This window comes from Mesoplodon densirostris, chromosome 2 (genome assembly GCF_025265405.1).
Source record: "Mesoplodon densirostris isolate mMesDen1 chromosome 2, mMesDen1 primary haplotype, whole genome shotgun sequence".
NCBI classification, from domain to species: Eukaryota; Metazoa; Chordata; class Mammalia; order Artiodactyla; family Ziphiidae; genus Mesoplodon; species Mesoplodon densirostris.
The window spans coordinates 33168940-33193078 of NC_082662.1; the positions used below are offsets into that span (position 1 = coordinate 33168940).

General features: G+C 46.3%; 1 pseudogene; it reads right to left on the reverse strand.

Annotated features, from left to right (window-relative positions):
- Positions 1 to 1006: 1006 nt before the first annotated feature.
- Positions 1007 to 23238, reverse strand: LOC132502767 (peptidyl-prolyl cis-trans isomerase E-like; annotated as a pseudogene).
- Between the last annotated feature and the right edge of the window lie 901 nt (positions 23239 to 24139).

Here is a 24139-nt window from a genome sequence, read left to right on the forward strand (position 1 = left end):
TGGCATTCTCCTGGCCTCACTGCTGCGTGTTCTGACAGCCACAGCTGACCACCAGTGAGAGGGACACCTCTGTTAAGTAGCGAGGGCCCCAGCCAGGAATACTGCAGCAGTGGATCCCAGCCACGGGAGTGGACCCCAGCCAGCCAAACGGGACGAAGCCCCACCTGAAGGCAGAGAACCAGGCTGGCACAGGGCGGCAGAAGGAGGCCTGGCATCCATCCCTCCGCAGCAACTGACCTGGGGGCACTGGGGCCAGCAGGCTGCCCCACCCCCCCGGCTCAACCTGATCTCAGCCCAAAATGAGACACAGGCTGAGGGAACCAGCCCAGCGCAGCAGTTTCTGAATGCTGAGACTCGATCCAGACAGCCACTTGCAGGCGGCAGGGGAGCAGGTGGCAGCCCTGGATGAGGTTTCTGGTGACTGAGCACCTGACAGGGCTCAGCCTTGGCATGGCGGGTTGCTGTGAGGTGGCCTGGCTGGTGTGGGTGACAGGCGAGCCTAGAGCAGGTGACACCACAGCGTCGGAGCACAACTTCCAGGTGGGACTGGGGGCGGGGCAGGAACCAGCTCTGGCTGCTTTTATCTCCCCGGCACCAAGCTCACAGCCTGGCAAAAGAAGGGCCCTGGACTCTGCTGTAATACAATTCTGACTGTTGGTCCACTGAATGAACAATAAGTGAACGGGTCGCTGAGACGGACCACTGTGCCCATTAGACTCAAGACCAGCAGGTGTGAACGGGGCCTGGCTCACCCGCCTCGCCTGCCTGGCAGCAGGTCAGAGACAGGAGACAGAGGCATTTCTGCAGCAGCTCTGACCTCTGCTGCCCTGCCGTGGTCTGACAAGGGTGTGCCTTCTGGGCCAGCCTGGAGGGGAGGTGCTACAGTCTGTCATCCGTTGCAGCAGGACAGGTTAGTCACAGGTGCAACCTCTGAGAACACCTGGGACCTGGCTGCGTGGCAGCAGTGCAAGAACTAGGATTAATTTTACCGGAAGATACAGCCAAGATCCACACAGGTGGGCCCAGGAGAGGCCCTGGCCTGGAAAGGGCACGCACAGCCGTCCACGGTGCGGAGGGCAGCACCCTGGCTCACGGCCCCACTTGGGGAAGAGCCAGAGGCGGCCCAGGCCGTGCCTGCAGAGGAGCTGCCCCACGCTGACCCCAAGGAAGGGCCAGGACACAAAGCCCTGCTTGCTGCAAACGGGACACCTGGGCTGCCGGTTCCCCAGGCTGACAGCTGCCCTCTCACACGTACTCCCCACAGTCGGAGATGATGACCTTCTGCTTGGGTTTCCCGTCCTTGCTGCCCTGGGCCTTTGCAGGCAAAACAGAAGAGGAGGAATCGGGAGGGAGGGAGGGTGGAGAGGAAAGGGCAGCTCAGGATACCCGCCCCGCCCCCTGCCCCCACCCCCTCCAGCAGCAGCAGCCGTGGCCTCTCTCTCCAGGCCCCGGAGCCCCCGCTCCTGCCCTCCCACACGGCTGTGCACCGGGGGCCCGGGCGGCCGCCCACCTCAATCTGCCGCAAGACATCCAGGCCTTCTGTGATCTCCCCAAATACCACGTGCTTGCTGTCCAGCCCATCCATCTTATCACCTCAGGAAGAACTGGGAGCCGTTGGTGTTTGGGCCACAGCTGGCCATGGAGAGCAGGCCTGGGGGAGAGAATGACCACATCGACCCCCTCCACCCTGCTCCCGGCCCTCAGGACCTCTGGTAGTAGAGGGCGGAGCGTAAATGCTGCTGGGATGTCTGGCCCTCAGAGGACGTCTGTGCACACTGCTGTCAGCCTTTCAGTCAGGCAGGCTCAGACTCTGGGATGTACAGAGTCTTGGATGCCTTGTCTTCCACTCAACTGATAGTCAATGAAACGCTAAGCATGGTTGTTTCAATCATCTTATACTGGTTTGTCCTTTCATTAATTCATTCAACAAATACTTATTACTTCATAACCAGGCACCTGTTGAACCCTGGGGACACTGGTCCCAGCCCTGGTGCAGCCCACAGTCTAGCGGAAGAGAGTCACTCACAAGTTAAATATTGATTCATCTCAGGAATGCAAGCTTGGTTTAATATCCAGAAACCAATGTAATAAACCCTATCAATAGAATAAAGGACAAAAACCACATAATAATCTCAATAGATGCAGGAAAAAAATCCAACACCTTTTCATGATAAAAACACCCAACCAACTAGGAATAAAAGGGAACTTCCTTAATCTGATAAAGGATATCTACCAAAAAACACATAGTTTTCCAATTCTAGGTATATACTTAAGAGAAATAAATACATACGCCCATACAAAAACCTATATATGAATGTTCACAGCAGCATCATAATAGCCAAAAAATAGAAACAACCCAAATGCCCATCAACTTATGAATAAACAAACTGTGCTATATCCATAAGTGGAATATTAATTGGCAATAAAAAAGAATGAAATACTAATACACGCTAGTGTAGATGAACGTTTTTAAAAACATGCTAAATGAAAGAAGCCAGTCACAAAAGCCTACAATTTTATGATTCTGTTTACATTTAATGCCCATAATAGGCAAATCCACAAAGACAAAAAGTAGATTAGTGTTTGCCTAGGGCTGGGGGACAAGGGGATCAGAGAATGGCTGCTAAAGAGTGTGGGGGTTCTTTTTGGGAGTGATGAAAACATTCTAAAATTATATGTGGGGATGTGGCTACATGACTATGTGAATTCATTAGAAACCACTGAAATGTATACTTTATTTTTATTTTCTGGCCACACCATGCAGCATGCGGGATCTTAGTTCTCCAACCAGGGATCGAATTCACACACCCTGCATTGGGAGCGCGGAGTCTTAACCACTGGACCGCCAGGGAAGTCCCGAAATGTATACTTTAAATGGGTGAACTGAATGGTATGTGAATTCTATCTCAATGAAACTGTTAAAAAAAAAAAGGATAATTATGCTCTGAAATAGTGAAGCCTAGTGGCAGAGATGTTTGCTCAGTGAATGAGAGAACAAAAGACAGTCACCTCAGACAGACACACACACACTGGTGAGAGTATCACAGAAGGCTTTCTGGAGGAAGTGACATCCGAGTTTAGTCTAAAAGGCCTAGGTTTGGCAGGGGCTGATGGAGTGTAGCATGAGGAGCTGCAGTTCATCTGTGGCAACAAGAAACCCCACCCCTCATGGCTGGGCCTCTAGAATGTGTGCTCCCTTCAAATGGGGACTGAGTCCCATGCTACTTTCAGGCCGGAGTTGATCAGGGTGCCTGACACATAAAGGACTGGCCCTGTGAATATCTGTTTTAAATATTTAAATATTTACTGCAGGTTTACTATGTGTCAGACACTGTTCCAGAATACAATGGTGAACAAGAAAGACTAAGTCCTGCCCTCATGAGGCTGACATTCTCAGGAGAAATAAGACAATAAATAAGTAAAAGAGTAAATTTATAATATGATTTCAGGTAACGAGTGCGTGAAGAAAAATGAAGCTGATTAAAAAGAAGGCCCATTTTAGACAGAGAGGCAAGGGCAGGCTTCTTGGGCTAGACGACCTGTGGGCGATGCCCAGAGGAGATGAGGTGTGAAGCCTGTGGGTGCTGGAGGAGGAAGCCTCCAGGAGAGGAGCCGGCACCTGCCATGGCCCTGTGGGGAGTGAGCTCTGGGTGTTTGAGGAATAGCCAGACTGCAGTGGGGGCAGAGAGGGTGAGCAGCACAGTCCATGAGCTTGGAGAGGGGCGAGGACCCAGGGCAGCCAGCCTGTAGGACCAGATGCTACACGAGATGCACCACGGGGGCGTTGTCAGCAGGAGAGCAATGTGATGAGAGTTATTCTTAAAAAGGACTGCTCTTGGGGCTTCCCTGGTGACACAGTGGTTGAGAGTCCACCTGCCGACGCAGGGGACACGGGTTTGTGCCCCGGTCCGGGAAGATCCCACATGCCGCGGAGCAGGTGGGCCCTTGAGCCATGGCCGCTGAGCCTGCGCATCCGGAGCCTGTGCTTCACAGCGGGAGGGGCCACAACAGTGAGAGGCCCGCGTACCACAAAAAAAAAAAAAAAAAAAAAAGGACTGCTCTGACCATCTCGCAGAGATTAGACTCTGTGGGGGAAGAGGCAAGAGTGGAAGGAGGGAGACGAGCTCGGGGACGCTGGTGGTGGTGGAGGAAGGTGAAGAGCAGCTGCACCAGGAGGTGAACTGAAGACAGATGGACCTGCCATCCAGGCAACAGAGGAGCGGGGCAAGGATGAGTCCTCAGCTTCTGACCAAGCAGCTGGGTAGATGGTAGCTGAAACAGGGGAGATGGGGAGGGAGCGCTCGGGGGTGAAGAGCAAGAGCTGCTTGGGCACGTGAGGTCTGCAACCCCGCTGGGATGTCCAGGGAAGACAGCGGAGAGCAGCAGCGAGACGTACATGGGGGCGAGAGAAATTCAGCAGACACGAGGGAAAGCCCCGGGACCGGACAGGACTGTCGAGGGCAGTGACTCTAAATAGGGTACTGCTGCCCCCTCGAGGCTAGCTGGAAAGTTCAAGGCACGGTTTTGGTTGTCAGTAATACTGGGGAGGAAGCAGGCATGTCCTGCAATGTCCCACCTGATGAAGAATTATCCTAAATCCTCTTAGACTTTCAATGCCCAGACAAACATTCATGCAGATGACAAATATCTGTTTATAATGATCTAAGCTTAGAACCTAACTCCATTTTACATGTAAATCCAAAGATTTATTTTGTAGAATTTTTTCAGAAATGGACCTACCACATAAACTGAGGGAACAGTCATTTTCCTTTTGTTCAGAATACTACCAAGAGATTTTTCACTGTTTCAGAAAATCATGTTGCCGTGACTCTGGTGACATGACATGCCAGTGTCAGTTAGTCCATGTTGCTAAGCTGCTCCAGGCAGAAGTTCATGTTTAAATATTGTTTAATATTTGGGGCTTCCCTGGTGGCACAGTGGTTGAGAGTCCGCCTGCCGATGCAGGGGACGCGGGATTGTGCCCTGGTCCCAGAAGATCCCACATGCCACGGAGCGGCTGGGCCCGTGAGCCATGGTCGCTAAGCCTGCGTGTCCGGAGCCTGTGCTCCACAACGGGAGAGGCCACAACAGTGAGAGGCCCGCGTACCGCAAAAAAAAAAAAAAAAAAATTGTTTAATATTTAAAGTGTTTAAATATTCCATACATGCAGTTGTGTCCAAGCATCTAAATACCGAAATGCATATTATTTTATTCTAAATTACTTTCCTTTATGTTATAATACTACTTTTTAAAAATTAGGTATTGGCAGGATATATTAGCTGTGACTTTCATTTCAGCATATAGTAAAGTATCAGTTCTAAGAGGTGGGCATGAGGCTAACGCGTTAAGAACCGTTAAGTAAAGAGCAAGTGTAGACAGAGAAGAAAAACCAGGGCTGAGCTTTGAGTCCCTCTAACAACTTGGAGGTGGGGAGGAGGGGAAAGGAAAGGAGACTGAAGAGGAGCAGCCTGTGAGGCACAAAGAGAACGGAAGATGAGGTGTTCTGCCAGCAAGTGAAGAAAGGGGCTCAGGAAGGGCGTGATTCATAGTATCAAGTGCTACTGAGAGGTGGAAAAAGAGGGCCGAGGCTTAGCTGCTGGCAAGATGGAGGCTGTTGGCATCTTCAACAAGAGCAAGGCGTGGTGGGGAAGAAAGTCTCACTGGAGGGGGCTGAGGAAAGAAACAGAGGCCATGAGCTTACACAACTCTTAAGAAGTTTTGCCAAAAAGGGACCAGAGAATTAATGTGGCAGCTGGAGGGGCAACACAGGGTCGAGGGAGAGTTATTTTATTTCTTTAAAGGCTGGCAGCACTGCAGCATGAGGGGGACTGGAGGATGCAGTAGAGGGAGGGGAGGACCCAGGGTCTGATGGGAACTGGGAAGAAGGGTACAGCAGATCTTTCTCCCTGTTCCTACTGCTCAGTGAGATAAGAAGCAAGATCATTAGCTGGGAGGGAGAGTGGAGGGGGCAACGCTGGAGATCTGAGGATCGAGGAGAAGGAGTGCTTTCTTCTCAGACTGTGGATGAGGATCAACCAGCGATCTGTGAGGACTGCTGGGCTGTGCTCCTCAGCCTGAAGGGGATCCAGTGCGTGGGCACGTGCTTTTCTCCAGCACATGGGAGTTTTGTACCGGGTGAGCAGGAGAGAGCAAGAAAAAGGCAGTAGTGCAGCTGGAAGGCAAGAGTGAGGGAAGCACACTGGTGACGGAGCCCGGGATGTGCGGAGGCAGACGCACACAAACACAGTGTTTGGGGGGTGGGGGAGGGGAGGGGTGGGACCACGACTGTGTGAGCGGATGATACATTTCAACTATAAATACCTCGGAAAGGACATGACTGTGACCACGATGAAACCTGAACATGCACTGTAGGTGACAGTACTGTATCAGTGTTAATTTTCTGCTTTTGATAACTATATATTGTGGCAATACTAAAAATGCCCTTGTTCTTAGGAAATAACACAATGAGGTATTTAGTGGTGAAAGTGCGTGAGGTCTCTGACTTACTCTCAAATGGCTGCCCCCAAATAGACATCGTCTATAAATATATACAGAAAGAGACTAGAATAAGTGGGGAACGATGGGCACCAGTAAACAACTGGTGATGTGGGTGAACGGCATATAAAGGTTTACAGGCAGGGGCTCCTTGTTCTGTTCTGGTAAATTTTTGGTAAACTGGAAATTATATAAAATAAAAAGTTACAGAAACAGTAACAACACATCACTGTAGCAGCAGGACCAGGCTATATGCCTCTTCCTCTTAAAAGGAGGCAAGCATGAACTTGAGTAAGTCAAAATAAAAAACAAAAAACCTTTAGAAGCCTAAAGCTCTAGCCAGGCGGAACGCCTCTCCTCTGTTCACTGGGTGGCAGTCTGGAGGAGACCAGAACCACAGCCCATCACTCCCCCTGCTCAGCCATCTGGCCCCAGCCCGGCCCACCGATCACCACCCACCGATAGGGTCCCACCTGGTCCCATGTGTTTGAGGATGAAGTTTTCATCATCAAACTTTCCCACAGATAGACTTGCCCCCGGTGCTGCTGTGGTTGGTGAAATTGCCGCCCTGGCACATGAACTGGGGGATGATGCGGTGGAAGCTGCTGCCCTTGAAGCCAAAGCCCTTCTAGTGGGTGCACAGGCAGCGGAAATTCTCTGGGGCCAAGAAGGGAAAAGGTGCCGGGGTTAAAAATATCTAACTGAAGAGTTAAACCTCCAGCTCTCAGAATCTAAGAAAGTATATATTACCTTCAATTGAAGTAAATGTCTACTAGTGGTATGGCACACAAAGAGACTGAACAGACAGTCCAGAAACAGACCAAGGTACATATAATTCAGTATTTCATAAAAGTTGTCATCTTAAAATCGTTGGGGCAAAAATGGACATTTTCTAAAATGGTGCTGGGACATATGAACAAACATTTGAAAAAAGGTGCAGTTGGATTTACAACTTACCTCACTGCAAGAATAAACTCCAAATGGATCAGATATCTAAATGTAAAGAAAAAAATTAATTATCGGTACTAGAAGACAACATGGGTTGGATTTTTCTATAACCTGGGTGTAAGGAAGGACTTTCCAACTATCACCAAAACCCAGGGGCAATTAAAAAAAAAAAATTCTACAACTTTTGCATGGCAAAAAAACCACAAACAAAGTAAAAACAACAACAAAAAATGACAAACTGGGAGAAATATTCATTGGCAACATATATCACAGAAAATCTAATATCCCCATGTATGAAGAAATCTTAAAAACTGGAAGGAAAAAAAAGATCAAACTTAACAGAAAAAGCGACAGAAGACATAAAAAAATCATTTTGGGGGGACAGTTTTTGTTATAAGTCATTAAATATATAAAAAGATATTCTTTGACAATCATAATAAGAAAAACGTAAATTAAAACTATCAATACTTGAAGACTCCATTTCTTGCCTATCAGACTGGCCAAAATTCAAAAACTTAAAAACACAATCTGTGAGCGAAGCCAGGGAAACAGGTATTCCCACACATTACTAGAGGGAAGGCAAAATGATACCTCTTTGTAGGAGAATTTGGCAGTATCTAACAAAACTACCTGTGCATTTACCCTTTGACCCAGTAACCCTACTTTTAGGAATGACCCTGAAGATATACCTCCAACGATATGAAATCCTCATACACATTATTTGTAACCACAGTATAATGGAAACAACCTAAATGCCCATGCTCCAGAATCTTGTTGAATAAACTATGGTATGTCCACCTTGTGAAGTATTATGAACAAGAATAGGAGATTTCTGTGAACTGATATGGAGTGATTTCCAGGATATGTTGTTTAGTGAAAAAAGCAAAGTGCAAAAGAGAATACACAATATGCTACATGTTGTGAAAGAAGGAGATAAGGAAATGTTCCTATATCTGTTCATTTTTGCAAAAGGAAACAAAAGGAGGATTAACCAGGAACTAATGAAATTGGTTACTCATAGAAGGTGGGCGGGAATAGGGGCAGAGGGGGTGGGAGGGAGTGACACAACTCCATGTGTGCCTCTTGGTATAGTTTTGATTTCTGAAGCCTGTCAGTGTTTATTCAAAAAATAAAACTAAATCAATAAGGCTGGGGGTGGAACCCCAAAAACGGAACACAAAGAGAAACAAGTGAGAACTTAAGTTAAATGGATAACTTAGCCATACAGAAGGAAAGAAAGGAATCTAAGAACTCTTTGAACACAGTATTTGGACCCTCTACAGACTGAAGAAAAAGAACTGCAAAAAAACTATTTGTTGGTAGTGGTACAATTGTAGCACTTCTGAAACTATTTTGTACTGTAGGATTGAGCAGTATGTGAATATACTGATGTTACTGGGAGCCAAGGCTCTTGCTGTGGGAGAAAGGAGATATAAATATGTAGTATTAGACAGAAATTAGAGTATCAGTATGAATTCATGACCTAAAGATACACACACACACACACACACACAAACACACACACACACTTCCTACTGAAAGGCTGAAAGGGCCTAGGATCAATGACACCCCAGAAGCAGTGTACCTACTCAGGATCCAGATCTTGATTTCTAATTATTATTTCCTACTAAAAGGAACAGGATAGCCAAGATCTTTTGGGGGGTTTGCATTAAAAAAACAAACAAACAAACAAACAAAAAAAAACCCAAAAAACAAAAAATTAATAAACTACCCCCAACATCTTCATTAAAAAAAAAAAAAAAATCACACACAGAAAAAAGGAACAGGAGCTTCTTGGAGAAATGGCTGATTCCAGGGTCAGAGCAGAGAGAGTACCAGATAAGCCCAGATCTTTTTATTGTACCAGAGAGTAAGGAAATGCTCAAAAAATGAGTGTCAAATGGATATGATATAGGAGCAGACTTGAAGGGGCTCCTGATGGCCAAACTTAGGACAGTCGGAGCAACTGACAAGTGAGTGGGTGTAATGGAGTAGAACATGAATAAAAAGACTCATGAGTGCACACTGACACAAGGACTACTAACGCAAAACAAATAAAGGGGGAAGGAAGAAGAGAAAGCTCTTATTCATAGCAGAAGGCTAATCAGAATAAATGTAGAAATGCTAATGTTTTTAATACAGAGGGAGCAATAATTAGAAAATTACCATCACGGTAATAATTGACTTAGTCTAGAATCAAAAACAGAATACCAAAAATCACCAGGTGAAAAGTCTTAAAGTGTCTCCTTAAAAGTCACTTATCAATTACAAAGGGGAATAGAAGTACCTTGTGAGTGGGAAAAACTGGCAGACACAACCTTAACCAAGTAACCCTCACCAATAATGGAAAAATCAACATTAGTGACAGGGAGACAGACACATCACTTCTGGAGTACTGCAAAGACACCAAAAACAACCTGAATCTCATCATGAGGAACATTCTATAAAACAACTGGCCTGGAGGCTTCAAAGATGACAATGTCATAAAAGGCAAAGGCTGAGGAACAGCTCCAGACTAAAGGAGATTAAACTGACACATCAAACACAGTGCATGATTCTAGATTAGGGGGAGAAAGGTTTCTACGAAGGACAGTATTAGGATATCAGAAATGATATCCTGGGGACTTCCCTGGTGGTCCAGTGGTTAAGACTCCGTACTCCCAGTGCAGGGGGCACAGGTTTGATCCCTGGTCAGGGAACTAAGATCCTGCATGCTGAATGGCTCAGCCAAAAAAAAAAAAAAAAAAAAAGATTTCCTGTAAGGACAGCCCTAAATCAGTGCTCATTAGCGAGTGCTATGTCCCTGGGGGTCCAGGAACCAAGAAGTAGAAGCTGGAGTGGTCCTGGTTACCATCACTCCTGTTACTTTCCATCCCTGCAACTCAAGCCTCTGTGGGTCTAGAGGTCCTGGAGCCTAGCAGGCACACCTTCACCAGTGGAGACAACCAGACTCCCATTACACTTTAAGCTACGCCACTGGGTGATCACTTCGGGCTCCTTGTGCCAGGAGACAAGCAGGTAAGATAAGGAGTCATCATCTTGGTGGGATTCTTTTTTTTTTTTTTTTTTTGCGGTATGTGGGCCTCTCACTGTTGTGGCCTCCCCCGTTGCGGAGCACAGGCTCCGGACGCGCAGGCTCCGGACACGCAGGCTCAGCGGCCATGGCTCACGGGCCCAGCCGCTCCGCGGCATATGGGATCCTCCCAGACCGGGGCACAAACCCGTATCCCCTGCATCGGCAGGCGGACTCTCAACCACTTGCGCCACCAGGGAGGCCCGGATTCTTGACCTTGGTCTTTAGGAGGTAGGTCTGCTGTTACACAACAGGGCTGGTCAGAATATGTTTGGGGGACCCATGGGACCTCTCTTGTACTCCCCTGCCCAATCTTGATGGGCAGCCATGGCCTGGGAAGGGCACAATGACCAGGAGCTCAAATCCCCTTGGATAAAGGTCTAGGTCACCTCATCAGGTAAGCCATGTAGACAAGTAGAGAAGCCAGCTGAGGTGAGGGTGAGAGGAATCTGGAATAAAGTAGAGGAGGGAGATGACAAGTATCGTTTGTGGTTCTGAGACCAAGAGCAGCAATGGGATTATAGTTCCATTAACATTCCTCTAGAAATTTCCCCAGGAAAAGAGACCAACCAGAGTCCTGGAGGAGCCATTCCCAGGTGAAGTAAGCAGATCTGAGTTGCGAGATGGGTGGACTGCAGTGGATGCTGCAGTTAAGCCCACAGATCCTCTCCAAGACCAAGACCCACATTCCCTCACCCCCTCACCTCCCAGGAGTGTTGGATGCTACCAGCCCCAGGATGGGTCCCATCCAGGAAATGCCTTTGGCCAAAGAGAGCTGCCTCACCACTCCTGGGAATCGGCCAGAATTCATGACTGGTCCATATGAGGGTACAAAAGCCTGGCCCCCTGGCCTAAAATTCAGAGCTGGACATTCTGGAGGGATATCCAAGCTCCCAAACTCCCCATGGGATCAGCTGAGGTCTCCGTGTGACTGCGAGGCTGGTCAATTACTCTACTTTTGCCCCATCTACTCCACTCATTCTCTTACAGAAGTTGTTCCTGAGATCACTCCCCAATAAACTTCCTGCATCCACCTCTCCATGAGTCTGTTTCCCAGAAAAACTGACCTATAACAGCCAAAAACTGAGAAAAATCAAGTAGCAGTAACATGAATATATTTTTCAGAGATACAGCAATAAAAGTCAAAATAATCACCTAAAAGAAAAGAATGTGGCCTCTGGCAGGGCAGAAAAATTATGACGATGGGGGAGCAGAAGAATGTCATGTTTTGTAACAAACTCCAAAGGACAATTTTCTTTAACTGTATGCAATTATGACTTTGATAAGCATTAAAAAAAAAAAGCTAGATTGAAACAAACAAAAAAAAGGATCATGGGTAAAAAGAGTAGTTATGAATATTTAAGGAAATAGGCAACGTACAACAACTGTCAATAGTAGTTACCTCTGGGAGATGGGCTGGAGATAGTGAGGAGAAAAATTTTAGCTTTTAATTTATAACTTAAAAATTGTAACCTTCCAGGGGAGAAACCTGGCAGAGATCTCCTTAACCAAGTGGTCAAAGTTAACATCACAAACATTGGAACTGACCTCGAGTACTTCCTCATATGATGCACTAACAAGGAAACAATGTTCTTCTGAGGTATTCCTGCTGAAACACATAATCTAAATCTAATCACGCGGAAGTACCAGGCAAAGACAAACCGAGAAACAATCTTAGAAACAACTGGCCTGTCTCTTTAAAGATGTCAAGATCAAGAAAGACAATAAAAAACTGAGAAACTGTTACAAATAAAAGGAGACTAAAGAGACCCACCCACTAAATGCAATGTGTGACTCCTTGTCAAGGAACAGAAATTGTTAACATTACTATAAAGAACAATATTGGGATAAGTGATGAAATTTGAATATGACCTGAAGATTAGTTAATAGTGTTATACTGATGTAAAATTTCCTGATTTTGATAGCTGTACTATGATTATGTAAGAGAATATTCTTGTTCTTAGGAAATTCATACTGAAGAATGATGTATGTCTTCAACTTCCTCTCAACTAGTATGGGGGTAAAAAAATACACGTATGTATGTATGTATATAAACAAAATGATAAAGCATAAGGGCAAAAAAGTAAATTAATCAACAGTTAAAGGACATATGAGAGTTCCTTGTACTATTCGTATAGAATTCTTATTCTTTCTGTAAATTTGAAAATATATCAAAACAAAATTATTTTTTAAAAAACCCAATAAAATCAAATGGGAGAGTAATTAAAACAAATCACAAAACTTTCAACTGCTTACTCTTTCTAACAGTCCTAAGCCTTTATGGAATTTCAAAAATGCCTGTTCTGGGAGTTCCCTGGCGGTCCAGTGGTTAAGACTCCATGCTTCCACTGCAGGGGGCATGTGTCCGATCCCTGGTCGGGGAACTAAGATCCCACAAGCCATGTGGCGTGGCAAAAAAAGAAAGAAAAGCCTGTTCTGCCTCATTTGTCACTAGATGCTGGGATCTAAGATGCCTCAGATAGACTCAGGTAGAAACAGTCAAGGGCCCAGGAGTCCAGGCAGCTTCCTCAGCCACTAGCTTCCCAGCCATCCTGACCGGAGTCCTGCTCACCTGCTGTCATGGGAACAATGTCTGAACGCAGGAGCATCTGGATGCGGCCTGCTGGCTTGTTCCTGACCTTGATATCCATGTACATCTGAGGGTTTAACTGGGCCTGTATTACAGTGGGCTCTCCCTAGACGCAGGAGAAATGGCCAGGTTAGAGAGAACAGCCTGACTCCCCGACTAGGAGAGCGAGTGTTCTTCTGAAGACACCCCAGAACCCACTGCAGCGAGCGGGCTGAGCAAGGCACCGACAGGGAAGGCCTTGGACCCTGATGGGGCTGCAGAAGGCACAGGCCACGGCCACGGCCACGGCCCCCAGCTGGACACCCAGTGACAGGAGACTCAGCACCGTCTACCCGGAGCCCCACCCCTCAGGCATTTTATCTCATCTCACTCCCTCAGAAGCGTCAGCTCGCTTCACCTTCACCCTCCCCTGCAGTCACAGAACAACGCTTTTCTGGCTCAAAACACACAACTCTCAACAACTTCAACTTCCAGTTCAAGCCCACCCACCTTAGTCAGTTAAACGGACCCACTTCTGCAACACCACCCCCTTCCTCTATGCTTAGCCCTGCATATCCACAGCCTGGCTGCAGTGGAAGCAAGGAGGGCCTAAGTGCTCAGAAAGGAGACAGTGGAGCAAGTTGGGCCTTGCTTAGTGCTCCAAATGGACAAGGCTGATTAGACGATAAAACATTCAATAGAAACCTTCCCACCTGTTTTGACAGAGAAAACTCTACGGTCTCTGTCTGACCTCTTTGTAGTGTGGGCTAGGTCTCAGGCCAAGCCCTAGGTTATTAAATAAGATAGGGCTTCTGCCCTTGAAGGACTGGCTACTCAGTGAGGGTGGGGCAGCCACAACTGTGAGAGGCACACAGATCCTAGAGCCCCACAGCCTTGGTTCAAACCTCAGCCCCACCACTTCTGAGCTATGTAACATCCACAAGTTATTCGACCTCACTGTGCCCTAGTTTTGTCACCTAGACTTGGGGATAATAATAGTACTTACCTCAAAGGACTGCCAATAGGATTAAATATTTGTAAAGCCATTAGTGTCCAGCAAAGAGTAAGCAATATTTAAAATACGTTAAATAGGGCTTCCCTGGTGGCACGCTGGTTGAGAATCTGCCTGCCAATGCAGGGGACACGGGTTTGAGCCCTGGTCTGGGAAGATCCCACATGCCACAGAGCAACTAGGCCCGTGAGCCACAACTACTGAGCCTGCGTGTCTGGAGCTTGTGCTCCGCAACAAGAGAGGCCGCGATAGTGAGAGGCCCGCGCACCACGATGAAGAGTGGCCCCCACTTGCCACAGCTAGAGAAAGCCCTCGCACAGAAACGAAGACCCAACACAGCCAAAAATAAATAAATAATTTTTAAAATATAAAAAAATAATTTTTAAAATTATTTTAAAATAAATAAATAAATTTTAAAATAATTTAAAATAATTTTTAAATTTTTAAAATAATTTTAAAAACGTTCTCGGTTTAAATAAATAAATAAATAAATAAAAAATACGTTAAATAAGTAATGTCAAAACAATGCAGTAAACGCTAGGATAGCGGGTCCCATGGAAGCCCAGAGGCCATGCAAGCCCAGAAGGGAGGGATGTAAGATGAGTAGGAATTAGCCAGATTAAGTTGGAAAGGTCATTTTAGGCAAAGGAACTGCTTATGCAAAAACACAAGAGATTTGGGAACTCCCTGGTGGTCCAGTGGTTAGGATTCCCCGCTTTCACTGTCGAGGGAGCAGGTTCAATCCCTGGTCCGGGAACTAAGATCCTGCAAGCCACGCAGCGCGGCCAAATTTAAAGAAACAAAACAACACATGAGATTTGTAGGTAACTATAAATTTGTAGTCTCTTGTTTCCTAGAATGTAAAATGGGGCTACAATATAAAGAGATGAGCAGGGTCAGAACATGGAGAGCCCTCCTGTGCCTCTGATGTAGCCCAGACTCAATCCTATACATGAGGGAGGTCCTTCAAATGCTTGTGGAGAGTACTTATCCTCAGATCCATCCTTCAGAAAGCTCCTCCTGGCTACTCAGATCAGGAGGAAGCAGGCCTGCGACAGAGAGACCAGTTAGGAAGCTACTATCGTTATTCACAGGAGAGAAGATGGAGGCTAAACCAAGATAATGTAGTGGGAACAAACAGGAGAGGCAAGAGTCAGGAAGACTTAAAAGATAAAATAAGCAGAATATGGCAACGCATCATGTGTGAATTAAAATAAACTGAAGCTTCTGCTTTGAGTGACCAGAAGGCAGCAAAATTAGCTAAAATCGGGCACACAGGGAGACAAGAGTGAAAGGAAAGGGGAAATCCACTTGGGATGTGCTTTGTTTATTTATGGTGACTGTGAGACATTCAGACAGAAATATGTGAAACCCAGGAGAGAGGTCAGGGCTAGGACTAGAGATAAAGAAATCACCAGAACACTGCCTGAGTGGCTGCGATAATCTCAGACAAGGGACAAAAGTGGTTGAAATGCACAAGGACAGTGTGGAGAAAGGAGGAGAGCGCTACGGAAGGAACTCAGAGAAACACCACTGTGCAAAGGGTGGACAGAGGAGAAGGAGCCCCTGAATTATTCTGAGGAGCAAGGGTCAAGATGTGTGTCAAGAAGCAGGAGAAAGCGCCCAGGCATGGGGAACCCTGGACCTGGGGAAGGGGCCTCTGTGGAATCAGGGTAGGAGCAGGAAGACAGGGAGCCTGGAGCGGGAAAGATCAGTGGATGACGGGTACTGGTGGTGTCCTTTCTCATCTGAGATACCCCCTCGTTGAACAGCCGTCACAAATCGACACCAAGCACACATAAGGCATTTCTCACCCAGTGCCCTACAAGGACAAGACACCCACAGTTTCTCCATTCAATTCCCCCAACACCACCCACAGCAGAAGTGTGCTGGGTGCAGAGCGCCAGCCTCTCTGGAAGCGCAGCCTGCAATCTCACCTCCTGGGTTTCCACTTTGGGAGGCTCTGACCCTTCTTCCTCTTTCCTTTCCTCAAGAGTCTTCCTAGAAAACTTTTTCAACCAGTCACCATCTGACCAAAATGAAAGGAAAGAATCAAACAGATGTTAAGAAACTCAAGCTATCAGCCAACTGCTCATTAGCCATGTCCAATTCTTTGCTGCTTTGGTCAGCACTACGTGGACGCATAACGTGGACACACTACGTGGGCTCTCACAGGCCACAGAAAAGAAGTTACATCTTAGGAGCTCCCCAGGGCAATGAAAGCTGTCACTGGGAAATGTCAGGCCTTCAAGTCCAGCTCTTAGCAGAGGTGGGTGAGAATACGGAGGAAGGACTCAGCCATGTCAAAAGGGAAGTCCCAGCCCTTGTCAAGGCTGGAAGGGCACAGTCTATGTCTATGTCCCAAAGCAAGACTTTCATGGGGACAAGGCCTCTAGCTTTCTGAGAATCTCAAGCTCTTTATTTCCTTGGAGGTGCTGCATTCTCTTCTCTACTCTACACCACTCTACTCATGTACACATTACCCCACAGCAGGAAGTAAGACAGGAATAAAAATGTAACAGAGGCCACAGTTGAGGACATGATGGGGTATCTGTGGTTGCCCCCACTTACCTGGTCTGGACAAGCCTTCCTTAATTCTCACTGGTTTGGCCAAACTGACATGGATTGTCCGCCCAAACATTTCAGATTCATTCTGAAAAGAGTGCAATACAACTCAGCTGCTTAAACCTTGTTAGGTTGAAAGAAGACCTGGCAGCCTTCCATTTACTTCTAAGACGCCTGAGACTTGCTCATGACTAGTCTTTAAGTTGGGAGCCTGCAACCCCCAATGGCCAGCTAAGCACAAAGCTCACCACAGAAAGCCCCTGAGCCACCACACACTTCCTTTATTTCACCACCAACAACAGAAAGGTCTGTGCTGGCATAATCTTTGGATCTGAGCTCAGGACTCTGAAATTAAAAGGGTAAACACAGTTACCGAATACCTGAGTCCACCTTAAAAAGACAAGAGCAGTACTGAAGTGGAAAAAGATAGTATTGCTGACTGTTGAGGGGCATGTTTGATGAAAGAATGACAGAGAACATGGTAACATGGAATAATGTTTAAGAAAATTTCAAAATCCAAGAATAACTGATACCAGGAAAAGGTGGGTAGATAGATTTTTAAAAAAGGTTTGTGGGACTTCCCTCGTGGTGCAGTGGTTAGGAATCTGCCTGCCAATGCAGCGGACACAGGTTCGAGCCCTGGTCTGGGAGGATCCCACATGCCACGGAGCAACTAGGCCTGTGTGCCACAACTGCTGAGCCTGCGCTCTAGAGCCCGCGAGCCACAACTACTGAGCCCGTGCCACAACTACTGAAGCCCACGTGCCTAGAGCCTGTGCTCCACAACAAGAGAGGCCACCGCAATGAGAAGCCCGGGCACCGCAGCGAAGAGCAGCCCCCGCTCGCCACAACTAGAGAAAACCTGCACGCAAAGACGAAGACCCAATGCAGCCAAAAAGAAATAAATAAATTTATAAAATACTTTAAAAAAAAAAAAGGTCTGTTTGGGGCCTTTTCATGAAAAGTAAAAAAAGAAAGAAAAAGGGATTCCTTAATTTAATAAGATTTAGGTTACAATTATAGCTATGTCTTTGTTCTTAGAAACAGACAAATAAAGTACTAACTTTATTTCTAGCGATTAAGAAAAAATTGAATGATAGCATGAAATAACATCCTTATTTCACATTTAGTCATGAAGAGTGATCATAAAGATTTTTAACAAGGGCAAAAGCATTTGAGGGTTTTATATCAGGCAAACTAATGGCCTGCCCAAAGATGTCCCCCTAGGGACTTCCCTGGTGGTCCAGTGGGTAAGACGCTGCTCTCCCAATGCAGTGGGCCCGGCTTCGACCCCTGGTCAGGGAACCAGATCCCACATGCATGCCGCAACTAAGAAGTCCGCATGCCGCAACTAAAGATCCCACATGCTGCAACTAAACATGTCGCAATGAAGATCCCGCATGCCGCAACTAAGACCCAGTACAGCCTAAGTAAATAAATATTAAACAAAGAAAGATGTCCACCTACTCCCCAGAACCTATGAATATGTGATATTACGTGGCAAAAAGGAATTAAGGTTGCTAGTCAGCTGACCTTAAAATAAGGATATTATCCTGGATTATTCATATGGGCCCAACGTAAACACAAGGATCCTCTAAATGTGAAGAGGGAGACAGAGGGCTTTGTTTCAGAGTGATGCGCTGTGAAAAAAACTCACCCTGCCATTGCCAGCTTGAACATAGAAGGGGCTAAGAGTCAAGGAATATAGCCATTCTCTAGAAGCTGAGAAAAAGGCAAAGAAACATTCTCCCCTAGAGCCCCCAAAAGGAACACAACTCTGCCGAAATCTTCATTTTAGCTCCAAAGTGAGACTCACTTTGAACTTTTGACCTCCAGAACTGTAAGATAACACATTAATGTTGTTTTTAAGCCACCAAATTTGTGGTAATTCAGCAACAGGAATTCAAATCATTTTCTTTTGAAGTACCCAACCTGTCATAATCCTTCTATAGGTTTTCTCTTTCTCAGTTGTTAATTGGTTTAACTTTATGAGAGCATCACTATTCAGTGGCTCAAAAAAGCCTCACATTTTTGACTAGAGCCAACTACAGAAGTTCTCCACAATCCCTTCCATACACTTCATGAGACCCTGCCTCTTATACAAGATTCACCATTTCACCTTGCAGTCAAGTTACACTCTATTTGCAGTATATTGCCCTAGCCTACAGGTTGGCAAACTTTCTATAAAGGGCTAGATAGTAAATATTTTAGGCGTTGTGGGATACATAAAGTCTCTGCTGCGTGTTCTTCTTCTTTTTTTTTTTTTTTATAACCCTTTAAAAGTATAAAAACCATTTAGCTCATAGGCCATATAAAAAACAGCCTGCAGAATGGATTTGGCCCATAGACTTAGTTTGCTGACTCCTGACATAGATATAAAAATGTCAGGGAGAGACTGGCCAATAAGATGACTGACATTTATACAAATGTTAAATGGGGAGGATTTCTGAATAAGAATTAATTTTATAAGCAGCCAGTTCCTAGTGAATACTTTGAAATAACGGCAACTTCTGCTTCCTCTAACTTTGAAACTGTGGAAACTGGAAACACAATATGTGCATCAGGGTCCCATGTAGCACCAAAAAACAGCTTCAGTGAAAAGCAACATTCTCAGCCATACCATGTTTTTGATAGCTGCTTCAGCATCCTGCTAAAAGAATACAAGGAGGGCTTCCCTGGTGGCGCAGTGGTTGGGAGTCCGCCTGCCGATGCAGGGGACTAGGGTTCGTGCCCCGATCCCGGAGGATCCCACATGCCGTGGAGCGGCTGGGCCCGCGAGCCATGGCCGCGGAGCCTGTGTGTCCGGAGCCTGTGCTCCGCAACGGGAGAGGCCACAGCAGTGAGAGGCCCGCGTACAGCAAAAAAAAAAAAAAAAAAAAAAAAAACAAACAAAGAATACAAGGAAAAAGTTGATGTGTGTAGTTCAACTCTTTTTGTAGTTAGCATGCAAATTAAAACTCAGTACCACAAGCTTTGGAAAAAAAGATGCTACTTCCCTTCCTATGGCCTAGACTGTATGTATTTAACAAAGAGCATATACTAACTGCTTGTTGGAGCTGGTGGTGTAAAGATGGGTGCTCAGGTTATGGAGACAGAATACACACAGGAAATGGGAAACAGTAGTGCCAGGCCAGAAGGCTCAGGGCTCTGCAGGGCCTGTCTTTCACATTCTGACTACATGAAGGGAACTTTGAACCAGGGCTTGTGGGCCTTCCTTCAACCAGAACTTCCTGTCTCTTGGCAACTGTCACCACCAAGCCACTATAGGGGGTTGAATAGTGTCCCCCCAAATTTCAGGTCTATCCAAACCTCAGGATGTGACCCTGTTTAGAAATAGTCTTTGCAGATGAAATTAGTTAAGATGAGGTCATAATGAATTAGGGTGGGCCATAACTCCAATGACTAGTGTCCTTATAAGAAGAGAAGAGAGAGATACACGCAGTGGAAAAGACCATGGGAAGACGGGGGCAGAGACTGAAGTGATGCAGTTATAAGCCAAAAAAATGCCAAGGATTGCTAGGAAGAGTCAAGGAAAGATTCCTCAGAGGGACGCGGCCCTGCCAATACCTTGATTTCAGACTTCTAGCCTCCAAGTTATGAGAATAAATTTCTGTTTTTTTAAGCCACAAAGTTTGTAGTAATTTGTATGGCAGCCCCAGAAAATTACTACATCCACTCAAACGGAGAGTGGCACCTTTTGTAACCAATGACAACAGCAACACTAGTCAAATACTAACCAGGGAAAATTTCTTACCTCTGCCAACTCAGATTCAACAAAAGCAAATCCTCGGTGCTTTCCTATGATAGCAGAAATGGGTAGTTAATATGTGGGCAATAGGAGGAAATATGCCATAACCAGATGCCATTCAAAAAGCGAAAATCTAATTTTTAGATTTCTCTTGGTTTATTCAACAATGCTTCCAGAAATATTAAAGTCATTTTGTGTGTTTTAAATAAACATACTAAATAGTGAACTAAGTTTTTAAATTTTGTAGTATTCAATTCTACCACTACAGAATGGAAGATTTAAGTTACTTTCCAAGCATTTTGGGAATCTTTGTTTACAAGACTTACGGAAAGTAGAAAAAGTTGTCGATCTGTCAATTACTCATTCCAATTGAGCATCAACTGCATACAGAGCACTGACTTCACTACCGGGTTAGTTGACTATTAAAGCACAGTGCTTGGCCTCAGGAAGAAGTTAATTTAGTTGGTGGAGAGCAAGAGCAATAGGAGTTACTAATTTATAGAACTCAGAGGTAGAAGGACCAAAAAGCCAATCTTATCCTTTCATTTAAGCATTGAAGCAATGAAGGCTCAGAGAGTTTAAGTGTCGCACAAAGTTAGTGGCAGGGCTGGGTCTAAAACTCCTATCTTAGAAAATAACAGCCAAGGATCAAATAGAAACGTGCATATAACTGTGACACCAACTGAGGGAAAACTCACCCAGGTGAGCAGAGGCCAAGGCTCCCCTGCCAAGGCTAAGCTTGCCCGCTGCCCTCTGCTATTTAAAAGCATAGCTGCCGGGCTTTCCTGGTGGCGCAGTGGTTAAGAATCTGCCTGCCAATGCAGGGGACACGGGTTCGAGCCCTGGTCTGGGAAGATCCCACATGCTGCGGAACAACTAAGCCTGTGCACCACAGCTACTGAGCCTGCGCTCTGGAGCCCACAAGCCACAACTACTGAAGCTCGCACACCTAGAGCCCATGCTCTGCAACAAGAGAAGCCGCTGCAATTAGAAGCCTGTGCACTGCAACAAAGAGGAGCCCCCGCTCGCCACAACTAGGGAAAGCCCGCGTGCAGCAACAAAGACCCAATGCAGCCAAAAATAAATAAATTTAATTTAATTTAAAAAAATAAAAACAAAAATAAAAGCATAGCTGCCAAGAAGGGAGGTCTGGTCAACAGGCATGGTGGGGTGATACAACACCCAGACCTTTTAAGATTTTTCTAAGACTATCTTCCTACTGGTTCTTTTTTTTTTTAATTTTATTTTTTTATACAGCAGGTTCTTATTAGTTATCCATTTTATACATATTAGTGTATGTCAATCCCAATCTCCCAATTCATCCCACACACACACCCCCCACCGCCACTGGTTCTTACTATACGGTTTATATATTAAATGATCAGAAATCAAAGCCCCCAAATGATTCCAAGATAGAGAAAGCCTTTCCTCAAATCCAACAAATTGCCAATCTCTGTAAATTTCAGCCCATAACCACACCACCATCCTGGCCTAGCTGTCTTCAGAACATTCCAACACCAAGATCACAGTCACACTGACCTAGAGAGATATCCTCCTGAACTTCAATACATACCAACCATACGCAGAATGTTCATGACTTAAAATGTCTCAAGTTCTTTTCCTGGCATTAGGCAACTGAATATGAGTGACACTGAATAAACACCTGTTTCATAATCCAGTGGAATCTGAATACCTGTGATGTCTCCAAAAGGAATAAAAGCACCACGAAGAACTTTGCCATCCATCTCCTCTGCCAGCCCACCTGCAAAGACACCAAGTGCTTTCTGAACCGATGGCCTTCACACTCTTGGTACGGCTGCTGCAACACCCTGTCAGCAAGACAGCCACAGGGAGGGCAAGGAGGGGTCCCTATAGTCTTTTGGGTATACAAATGACTTGTGAGGTACACTCCTCTCCCCATCCCTCTTCAGACCTACATCTAGCCCCTGGTTATTTTGACAGCTTCCTAAATGGGCTCACTGCTTCCAGTTTCTCTCTCTCCTCTACACAGCCACTAGAATGATTCCAAGAAAGGGCAAATGCGATTACATCACTGTCCTGCCAAATAAGTCTCCAAAAGTTCACCAATGATCACAGGACAGAATCCAAATTCTTAGCATGGCACGTAAGACTTTCAGAACTTGAGCCCTGCCCACCTCTCTAGCCTCTTCTCTCCTTGCTTCCCCAATGCAAACTACTTGCCCCAAGTGCTAGACTGCTTCACCACTCTGGGCTTTCACTCTCGCTGCTCTCCATTCAAGCAGCAGCCTCTTCCAGCTTAGCTACTTGCTAAACTCCTAATCTTTCAAATCTCTGGTCCCTGTGCCTCCAAGAAGCTTGCCCGTACCTCTCTGGATGGAGTGGTCACTTCCCAAAACCCCCAACCCGCCTCTTGTTAACACTGCCATACAGTAGCATCATAGAGTTCACCAACCCGCGTAGCGAGGCTATTTCCGTAATTTCCCAACTATTCTTGGAGTTCCTTTACCTAAGGGGGCAGGGCTGCAGAACTTAGGGAATGAATGAGCATGACAGTTTGGGATGCGGTCTGAAGTCGCAATAACAGATCTCACTACCTCCCAGGGTCCAGGGTCAGAGGGGAAAGGGCTCTGGGCAGAGCTAGGGCCAGCAAAGCCATTAGGTCGCAGGTGCTGCTCACAAGCTGAGGGGTAGACCCCCACAAGAGACCCCGGCCCGGGCTGCCACACGCTGCCTGGGGCCCTGGGTCTGCACCCAGTCCACGCGGCCCCCAACTTGGACTCAGTCCGAGCCCCGCCTCACCCCGACGCCAGCTCACCCAAGTTGTGGACCCCTTTGGTGGCAGCCATCTTGCTCCTCGGCTCTTCCGCCGGAAGCCATTACCTGGGCCCCGCCCCCTCACCGGCTGGCGCCCAGGCTCCCACACTGCTCAGGTCCCAGGAAGCCAGGTTTGGAGGGACAGTCTGATGTTAATAGAAGAAACACATATACTCGCATTAACTGCGGACATTAGAAGGTAGGGGAACCTACTTTAGATTGGGCCTTTACATCAGTTATTTAAGGTAAAAGCATACCTTGAGAAAAAGGGGGAACCTGCCAAGAGGCACGAACCAGGGAACATTTCAGGGAAAGAGACCGCGTCGGTAAGGCCCTGAGGAAGGACAGCCTGCCAAGTTTCAAGGAAGAAGGGGAAAAAAAAGTGTTGCTGCAGGACAGGGAGGGCAAGTAGAGTAGTTGACCCTGACCAGGTTAAGGTCGCTTCAAGGACTGAAGGAACCACAGAACACTTAGGCCTTCAGCCACTTGGATCTCTGGAAACTTTTCCCACTGCCAGCTGCAGAATCTGAGCAAGTGGACCTGCCTGCAGGAAAAACTGACAGCAGGAGATAAGAGGGGACTGGCAAACCCCGAGCAACACAGTCCAAGAAGGGAGAGGCAAGATAGGTTCTGTGTGTCTCACCACGTGTCCTTGGAAAGCACGCCACCACCACCCTTTACCCGATTTTCCTGTGCCAGACCCAAGGTCTGCTGTGACTGCACTAGACTTCTGTTCCCAGTATAAAGGTCCTCCCACGGTAGAACACAATGGGACAGTTCTGCACACCTTGCTAATCCAAAATAATCTGCTTATAAACATCAGGAAAGGATATAAACTATACAGAACTTCATTTGACCCTATTTACATCCAAAAATTACTTGCAGTGAAAACTGGAATTTATATAGAAAACTGTGGTCAGAGAAAAACAGAGG